General features: G+C 31.5%; 1 protein-coding gene across 1 annotated transcript in view; it reads right to left on the bottom strand.

Moving 5' to 3' along the window:
• Positions 1-10,685, bottom strand: part of LOC108692412 (SUN domain-containing ossification factor) — a 39,496-nt gene that overhangs the window by 14,098 nt on the left and 14,713 nt on the right. The gene's annotated exons all lie outside the window — the stretch shown is intronic.

Genomic DNA, 10,685 nt, shown 5'->3' with positions numbered 1-10,685 from the left:
TATATATATATATATATATATACACACAATATAGAAAATTTAAGAGATAGCCTTTATACATATATATGTATATTACGTAATAAAAATATAAATCGCAAGGAAACATATTGTTGAGACGATAATCGAATATTTCAACAGTCTTCAATGTTCAAAAACATATTTTCTTTCTCCGAAAACCAATACGTATCTCACGCTGAAAACCGATACGAAATTTATATATCTCGTATACATACGTATAATCAGACAATTGGATGTAATTGAATGGACTCGGAGAGTTCTCAAGAAGCGCACTTTCTCAATCGGATATCGATGGCTCTTTGTGATGGCACTATATAAATAATGTTCCTGTTCATATTAGTAAGCACTGCATCCTCCATTGCGTGTACTTAGGCGATCGATAAATCTCGAGTGACAGCGAAATCACGAAGTGACTACGCACGAAAGTAGCTTGGAAATTCTATCGACTTAACGGCTTTCTAAATAGCCTTTTCTCGTAAGGCATATAAAAATGTAAGAGTGCTCTTGGCCATATAGATCCTTTCTAACGTTACACCCTCGTTCGGTCATTTCACAATTTAGACTTAAACATTAATTATTTATCGCGCGATATTAAATGTATTTATAATATTAGAATAATAATTTCCTTCTTTTAAATTTAATTTTAAGAGATGCACACACATCCAAACATTCCTTTTTCTCTTCTCTTATTCTCCTATTAATAAAATGAAAGCGTCATATTTAATAATCAACGCATATATAATCAGCTAAATATAATTTTGTATAATTAAATATCTAAATTAATTATTTATTTATAATATAAGTAAATTGTGTTTTTGAAATGAATTGTAAATTTATTTAATTGAGACCATCTATCTTTCTAAAATAGGGAAAATTCAATTTACGGTCTTGAAATGGCTTAAAATAACCTGAAATTTGAAGATAGAAATATGTATTAGTTAAGCGTAGCTAACAATCAAAGCATCATTAATGGCTATTATTCATTAATGAAAGCGTATGATCGATAGTTATAGTGAATATAAGGCAAACGTGAAAGAGAAGGATGAGAATTAATCATGTCTCAACATATCGAGAATTAAGCGGTGATAAATATCTTGTTCGTTTAAAATTTTTTTTTCATGTTTACACGCCTAGCAGACCATATAAATTGACATTCAATGAAGGAAATTAATATGACAAATTGGTAGCCATAGGACAGACTTTTCTTTTCAGTCTATAGATACAAAGGCGCGATTTCTCTCAACTAATAGATCGTAATAACGGGACGCGTGGTCGAAATCGATTGTATATCAACAATCTACCGAGCTGAAACATGTCTTGGCCTTTTCAACCACCAGAGAAAACTGGCACGGAAATCCATAGCCCACACGCAACATAATGCGTTTGTGTTATAGAAATCAGAGCGCATCACCGTCTCGAGACTTTCTGTACACGATCGGTAAATAGAAGGGATTTATCGAAGATTATCAATATTAGATTGCCTATCCTATTATTATGTCCAGTTATGGCGAATACTTTCCAAGGAATATTCTACACGCGATAACAAGATTGAATGGCGGATATATCCAAATGATAGCTTAAGATACGGTCGCTGACGTGAAAACTGTCGTAGGGATGAATTCCGTTGCCGGATTTCGTTCCGCGTGTTCGCAACCGCGCCTACGTCGTACGACCGCCTACGTTTATGGCATATTATTTAAAAAAATAAAAGAAACGTTCCAATAGATACTCGACTATAAAATCGTGCCGTTCAGGTTACGTTCAATAAGAGACGACAGCTTTCATGTGGACTAGATTTATAGATCGCGTACTCAGACGTGCCTGTCGTAAACCTATCTTGATTAGCGCTGGATCTCGCTCTCGACGGAGAGGAAAAAGAAACGTGGTCTCACGCGACCGCTTGTCGTGTCGGCTTTTCTCTTCCTGTTCTCTTATTCGGCCGCAACCCACGCGAAAATTCAATAATAGTCGTCGTCGCGGAATTCTTCATGGTTTAGGCACGTTTTCAAGGCGTGTCCGACCGGCGTGTCGAATGTGGATATCGGCTTCCACGTGTCTTTGTCACCTCCGTAAGGTCGATCGATCTGCGCGATTAGTCGACGCGCTGCCGCGACGAAGTCGCTGAAGTGCATGTGCAGCATACGAGCATACGGTGGAATGTTCGGAACGGAAACGTGACTCGTTGCGAAACCGATATGTTTGCATGTAATCGCTATTCCATCTCGCACGATCCATTATTAAGGATGGTTAAGTGGATACACATACGTAAACTAATTGTGAACTTTTCGAAGCGTTTTCCATGGGAAACATACGATAAACACGTATATAAATGATTAATACTGAAATATTACACAAGTACATCTTTATTACGCAGTAAAATGAAGAAATACCGATAACAACACGATCATGATAACAATTCGATTACAGCCAGAGCTGTAAAACATCATACAAAGAAAATATAGTTATACATATCGTGTAATTTATCGTCTAAAGACGCAACATTTCTGACGCTAAGCGGTTTTTCTTTCCACGATAACATCAGCACCGTATGTCATATTAGCTGTTCGACGGTTGCAATAGATACATAACTAGACGTCGCGGTTAATATTATACTGTGTCGATCGATATGTTTCGAAACATCTTTCTTGGCAGAAATGGCTTCATCCGATCCTCAATAAAACTAATACAGTCTTGTGGGGTTTTATTAAATAACACAAGCACTTAGCAGTATTAGAAGAAAACTTTATTATATGCAAGTGCACATAAGCATATTATGAAGGATGTTTTAGAAGCGTGTCATTCCGATCAGTGAATGAATCAATAATAAGGGATGACTTAAAACATTTGGAATTATTTCCAATATTTGACAAAAATCTTGATTTATTTTCGATTGTAATTACAAAACATGCAATTAACTGTACTTGTCTTCAATGCTTAAAACATTTTTTTTTTCTTAATAATTAGAAAATAACACGAGTAACGTTTATTGGATCTTTAAAAATAAACTAGTTTATTATAATATGTAATTAAGAATTAAACTTTTTTTCTATAAATTAATCGGAAAAGTTTCAACTGTACTAAGTCTTCTTCATACTAAATCTTCCATACTACGAAAAATAAGAAAAAGAAATATTGATAAGATTCATAATTAAAACATTGGAAAGAAAGATAAAATACATCAAAAACATCAAGTCACAGGTTGAGCACAATAGATTTACAAATAAAGTTATATAAAATTGATAATCAACTTCTTATCAAGCGAGTTTGATTATTTCATTGTTGAATGGCGAGAAAAAGCAAAGTCCAAAATTAAAATTCTGTTATTAATGTCATCTTCAGAAAATTGAAAATCCAAGTAAAAAATTAAATCTCAAAAATAAACAATGTATATCGTAAAATATAAATGATTAAATGAAATAACAGACTTACAAATATAAAGATCCTGGATAAGCTATAAATATGTGCTCAAGTAAGATTTCATGTATTATCAAACGCGGACAGACAAATGACAATCATGCGAAACATTACAATACAATGTTTTTACTGTAGAGATCAAGATTAAATTTGTATTTTGAAACCAATTTTAATAAGCAAATATACAATTCGGTCAAACATTCCGTCTTTTTATAAATTTATGCCATGTGTTTATTCTTAATACAATTTCAGAAACTAATTTTTTATTATAGTTCCATTCAGAGTCTAATATTTGTATGTTATTCCAATCAAATGAGTGATTGTAATTTTTAATGTGTTCAGAAATCACAGAAGATAAATCTAATTTTATATTATTAATATGCTCTTTTATTCTTATTCCTAACTCTTAATGTATGTTGTAATAACTAATTTATTTTTAAAGATCCTATAAACGTTGCTCGTGCTTATTTGACCTTTCTAATTATTAATTTTTGCAATCTCAAGCTAGAAAATTTATATATTTTGTTTTTTTTCTGTTATATTACATTATTTCAAATCACTCTTCAGTTTATGTGTATAGAAATATAAAAACTTTTAAAGAATTATTAAAATAAAACAATATTAAAAAATTTTAAAAAAAAACATCTAAGAACATCTGGTTCAAGAGAGTTTCAAAAATTTCGAACTTATATATTTAAAACTTTTTAATTATTTCCTGCCTATTCATTATTTTCGTCGTTCGTTAAAAATAGAGAATGAGCTATTATCATTCTGAGATAATCTTATATGAGAAAAGTAAAATGATCAATGTATTTTTGTCTCATGTCTTTGCAACTATCTACGTGTTTTAAATGCTTGCAGAAATTCTTCCTCGTCGAGACATGTCGCTTGACCTCGGAGCGAAATTGAACGACATGTCGTGAAACGTTACCAATCTTGATGGCATTATTGCACATTCCGCGGATCGTTATTCCACATTATTAAATAATGTCGTAATATATATGTACATTCACGCGAATATATCACATTCCGATAAACAATTGAATGCTATACATACAAGAAAAAGAACATTCAACGAGCTACAAATTTGAAATTTTAGAGAAATCGTCACGATCTCAGTAATCATCACGATCTTATTAACGAACTGTCACCAAATTCAATGTTGCAAAATATGTGTCACCAAATTCAATATTGCAAAATATGTGCAAGAAACAAATACATTTTATACTATACCTATATAAAATTTATATTTATAAAAATTAATAAAACAAATGATTTAATATTTTATTTTTTATAGATATTGTTTATGAAGAAAAAGATCAAAAGAAGTCTCTCTCACAAAGAAGTCTTCTATGCTCATTTTCTCGCAATATATTTTAATATAAATGAGAATATATCATTTTTTGAACTGTTTCCGAGCTACAAAAAATCAATTTGTTCGTCCATTGCGTTTTATTTATCAAATATTGGTCATATTCATTATTTTCATTGGACCAAATATTATTTTTTCATTAATATTGTTATTATTAATAAATATTATTTCATTTTCATAAAGAAAATCAAAACTTTGGCATAAAAATAACTTGATTGAAATTGTATTTTAACACATTTTCTGCGTATCTTCGTAATATAGTACACTGACTAGTTAACATATCGGCTTCATCAATTTAATTGCTGCAATAAAAGTAATATATATTAATTCCATAGTTTAATAATGTTAATTCCGTTAATATAATACATAAATATTAATTTTATAAACTTTTATCCAATACTTAATCAATCGTTTAATCAAAAATACGACCAAATTAAAAAGTTACCCAATTCGTGTGTTCAATATTAATAATAAATTCATGCGGAATGATATCTCGTAGCAATGAAATCTTAACATTGTCAGAATAATCAATTCTATTATTATGCAAACTGTTCTCGTTTGCTCGATGACCCACTTGAATCGGAATCTGTGAGTAGAAGGACGCTACAGCAATGATTGCAACGGATGCAAACATGACCAATCACATCACGTTATGACGGAAAATAAATATGAGTACTTATTTATGTTGAGTAAATTTAATCGATCAACCGATATTTACTCGTTTTATTATATAATTCCTATAGTCTGCGATTGCAAAATGAAAGCTCACACTGCAAAAAATTTTCACATAACTGTGTAGAACGATTTTAAAAACTGTATTGCATTTATCACATTTTTTTGAAAAATATCTATTGAGTCATATTTCTTTTATCTATTTAATTCATCATATCTATTAAGATTGATTGAAATGATATATGATATAAAATTGAATATTAATGGTAAGAAACATAGGTATAAACTGTTTCTACAATCTCTCTCTCTCTCTCTCTCTCTCTCTCTCTCTCTCTCTCTCTCTCTCTCTCTCACTCATTTTTATATTACTTTTATATCCTTACGACACTCAAAACGTACACATTACATAAAATATATTAGACAATGAAGAATGTAACACAATCAAATACTTAAAAAAGCCTCAAAATAAAGTTAACATGTTACTGCCCTTTCTTTTTCTAAATTTTACACAAATTCACAATTGATTTCTTTCCTTCAATGACATATGTACGTGCATCGCAACGTACATATCATTTGGGGACATGCCCGTCTCGTCGGTGAAAAGTTTCGATGCGATGTAGCTTCGTCCGCGTGTATTCCAAAAATGGGTTACACCTTCCATGTTGCAGATGTGGTTTTGCCATGGACCATTCTCAACACGAAAGTCAGAATTTTGCCAGTGTTTGTCGCAACGAGAATTCGTGCAATGATATAACCGAGAATGCTGCGTATTATGAAAACAATTCGGAATATTGCTCATATCAGATCGTTAACAGCTGTTAGCCACAGAGCAGACATTTCAATCGTGTCGTAAATTCGTACACAATAATAAATAAAGTGGCATGTTAATATTATACGAGAAATTATTAAACAAAACACAGAAACCAAACTTGTAATCATGTTGAAAATGCGGATAATTACGTCACATTTAACAGATATAATTAATATGCTAATTAGCTTCGCATCAAATGATGCTTCTTGACGTGGAATCCAGTTAGACTTTTATTACTCGTGTTCATTACATTTATTGTGTTAAATAATGTGTTAAAGTTTTATTTAATCTTTCTGTTTTCGATAACCTCCATGCAGCTCATTCTATTAAACAACTCAGTTTATAAATCTTTAATCGCGTGATTTAATCCTGATAGGTGTCGGTGTGTTACACATTCCTATGGCGAGGTCAGCGAGGTCAATAGAGTGAAAACTTGTGTCGACAATGGATAATGGAATCAGGTTTTCACGCACACCATGAAATCTAGAGATTAAGGCGAGTGTTCCTCGTCCGATTATATGAACATTGCAAACATATCCGCGTTTTTCACCAAGACATTATCGTCGAGAAACGTGCGATTAAGATTTAAATCATCGTTTTATTGATACGGCTAGATCTGCATCACGCACACTGCAGTTCACTAATCGATAACTGCAGATATCTAGTAAAGAGAGAGTGGAGACTAGTAAAAAGAGAGAGAAAAGAGTATAAGAATAAATTATTATATTTCTTATCTAGTATCATTTTAATTATTATAAATTAATAATTATAGTAATTATTCATTATTATTAATAATAAACTTTTATAATTGCTTCAAAAATTTAATCTCTTTAGAAGTTTGTACTGTCACATGTATTTCAAATGAAAGACACTAAATCTCTTTCACAAACGTAATACAAATAAAACAATTAATTTCGTAATTAAACATCTAGTGCACATGAAACAGAAATGAGGAAATTTTTAATTCTCTTCAAAATCTGCAATGTTCTATTACAATAAAAAAAATTCTATTACAATAAAAAATAAAAACTTTAATTTTATATAAATACATTACTCTCAGTTATAGATTTCTTTAAAATCTCGTAATTTTGAATACTATGTCTTGAATAAAATTCATCGGAAATCAATGAAATATATAAAATTATGTTTGCTTCTTCGAGAAACTATCACAGATCAGATAAGTTCTAAATTTCTAATAAATAAGCATAAATCTTTGAGTACAGTATTATTATGATAACAAATTATTAATAAACATGATAAATAAGACAATTAACAGATTAGTTTCTCTAGAGAAAATTACACGTTGCAGCGCTAATCTATATGACATCGAAATATGGATTGATTATCGTCTCCATTTGGAATAGTCATATATATATATATATGCAAGAGTAAAAGTAAACACTTTATCCTATTGAGATTATCCTATTGGAGATGAAGGGTAATTGCGTGTAGCAATAGTGTATCGCAAAAGTACAAATTGCCATTACCAATGTGAAATAGGCACGTCAGTTAGCCGGTTTTATGGGTGTGTGGACAAAAGCAAATATTTTTGACAATATAGTCTAAAAATCACATTCACAATCACACATTATGTTAACGCGAACATAACGACAACTATAAAAATCTAGATTATCGTGCTAAATAGAATCGTGTTCGATCAGATGAAAGCGAAGATAACAACGAATGATAAGATATTAGATGTATTCGCTGTACAAAACTGGCTCTTCTTAGAAATCGGAACCGATGTGAATAATTAGTCAGATGACAAGAATGATATTCGTCTTTCGAATGTTGTACAAGTTAATGACCGCCAACTTTTCTAATCTCTTTATGCTCCCTTTACCACTCGGCGAGTGTGAGTCATTACGCCAGCAATATTGAACCAGCACAACCGGTTTTTAGCCATATACACATTAACGAAGAATATAAATTGTATTTGATAAATTATGGTTCGTCTTTTAGTTAAACTTCATCCGTGATTTAATATAATTTTCATTGTCAATCTACGTTCGAAAAACTCTTTTCCACTAAGACTGATGCAAATTAAGGTTGGCAACGAATATATATATCTGAGTGCGCTCTTTTGAGCTCTTTCTCTCTTCTCACTATTAAAAATAAGATTCAAATTTCTTCAACATAAGTACTTTTCACATGAGTGAAACTGGCATCTTGACAGTGACTGTCTTTAAAATACGCTGGAAAAGTCGTGCTTATTTTCTTTATTAATAAATACATATTCCGGATCTATACATCGCGAGAATATATATTTTCGTCGAACACTTCGATTGCGTTTAAGGTCGCGATCGCACGTACTTCAAAAATAAAATTCCGCATCACGTGTGACTTATCGACCTTGTCGAGGAACGAGGAGATTTGACAGAGAAAATTGCGGTCGCTCATCGATTGTGCCGCGAAAATATATAGGTTGACCGACCATAAGCGGAGTGAAAGCTCTAATTAGCGGGCGGGGAGATTTCACCCGTTTTTCAGAGATCGGCTTTATCGCAGAGCCATCTGACAATACGGTTCGCGCTCGTTTAACGAGAATTGAACGATTGTCAAATTCGTTGCTATCACGGTATTATTAAATGCGGATACGTGAATGCGCGACGATAAAATTCACATGGACGTTTAATTAAAGTAGTTTATGAAGAGGAGGTAACACATTGCGGCGACAAGTTCGATTTTTACTAACACGAGCAGCAACGCTCTACACAATAAGTCTTTGTAAAAATGACATAATTTAATGAAGCCATGCGGTAAAATTCAAATTGTATAGAAAATAAAGCTTTTTTTTAATTCTTTATTTTTAATTTATTTTTATATAAAAAATTAATTTAATTAATTAATTAAAAAGATCAATTGATATTAAACTTTTCTTATTCATAATAATTCTGAGTAAAATTTATGCTTTTGCATCGAAAATAATTTAAAATTATTTCATATATCCTTCTCTTTATTATCTGTGAATTTCTCATACGATATATATTTTTATCAAAATAAAAAAAGATAATTATAAATTTTATATATTTTATTATGCATTTTATGTTTGCTACATTGCATACATTCGATTGAAAAAATATGATATGAGTACAGTTATCGGATCTTTCCTAACGACTAAAAACTCCTATTTTGCGAAATGCATTGCAAATGACACAAAATTTATTTATCAAGAGAAACAAAAATTGAGATAAGCAATAGAAAAAGAGATTAAATAAAATGATAATGTCAAATTATATATCTGTCACATATAATATATAAAATAAGCACAAACAAGAAAATAAATACAAAAATCTATATAAGTGTATGTTTACCTATATTTATTGCAATCAAATAATATGCGAAAGAAAAGATTCTTCGTAACTTCGCCATTGTGATTGAATTTCATAAAAATTCGTTAGACATATTGAATTTTCTACGATGTAACGTCTCTTGTCAGCGCCGACCTACTGAAACTCGCAAGACATGTCAAAGAAGAAGCCGAAGAATGGGGAAAGAGAAAGATGACGAGTAATGGAAGCAAGTAGGGAATTCGTTAATGGTAGGAAAGAAGAAGAAAAGTGACGAGGGGAGGACAAGAAGGCGAAACGGTGACCGGAGAAGTGAACTCAGAAAGAGTTATGATAAATTAAATGAGCGGCCGAGCGTAACAATGGGATGAACGTGGGTGGATAGCGCAAGTACATGTCGAGTATATTTTCGTGCATGGTTCCTATCCGGTAAAAGATGCGGATAATATATTTTTAAAATCGCAAAGATGCATTTTCCACGGTTGTAGAACAAATGTTCTTCTCTGTTAGAATCGATGTTTATAGAACATTGTAATTTTCTGTTTAGATTTATAAAGATTTATATAGGGCTTAAAAGCCCCGAAATAATTCTTTTTTTGTGTAAAATAAAAATGACTTTGCGAAAATAGTAAATTCGCGTACACAACGATACCGGCAAAATGAGTAAAACAAAAAATCTTCCTATGTGCAATCTCGATTGAAAATAAGTATATAATTGTGAATCAGTACGTCAAAATATCTTATTTAATTCCAAGATAATAGTCTAAATAAATTCAAGAGGAATGCTTGGAATTGACAATGAATGAATAGTTTCTATCTTCTCTCAACGTTTCTCGTCGAACACTATGATCCGAAGGGTGATTCAATATCTCAATAACACTCGTCGCACGAAGAGTCTGCAACAATCTGAACGCGATGCAATGAAATGCAAAATTATTCGCTGCATTCTCTACTCGCCACTTTAGTCAATAACTACTCTTTTATCTTTTACACCACTATAAAACTCGACAGAAGTTTTTGTCGCGCGACAAAGTTTTTTTCACCGAATTTTCAACGGTAGGTACTTCGAAGATCATAATTCTTGGTCAGATTAGACTGCCTTCGGATT

Source organism: Atta colombica, unplaced genomic scaffold, assembly GCF_001594045.1.
Source record: "Atta colombica isolate Treedump-2 unplaced genomic scaffold, Acol1.0 scaffold7, whole genome shotgun sequence".
In the NCBI taxonomy this organism is placed as follows: Eukaryota; Metazoa; Arthropoda; class Insecta; order Hymenoptera; family Formicidae; genus Atta; species Atta colombica.
This window is presented reverse-complemented; position numbering and strand designations above follow the sequence as displayed.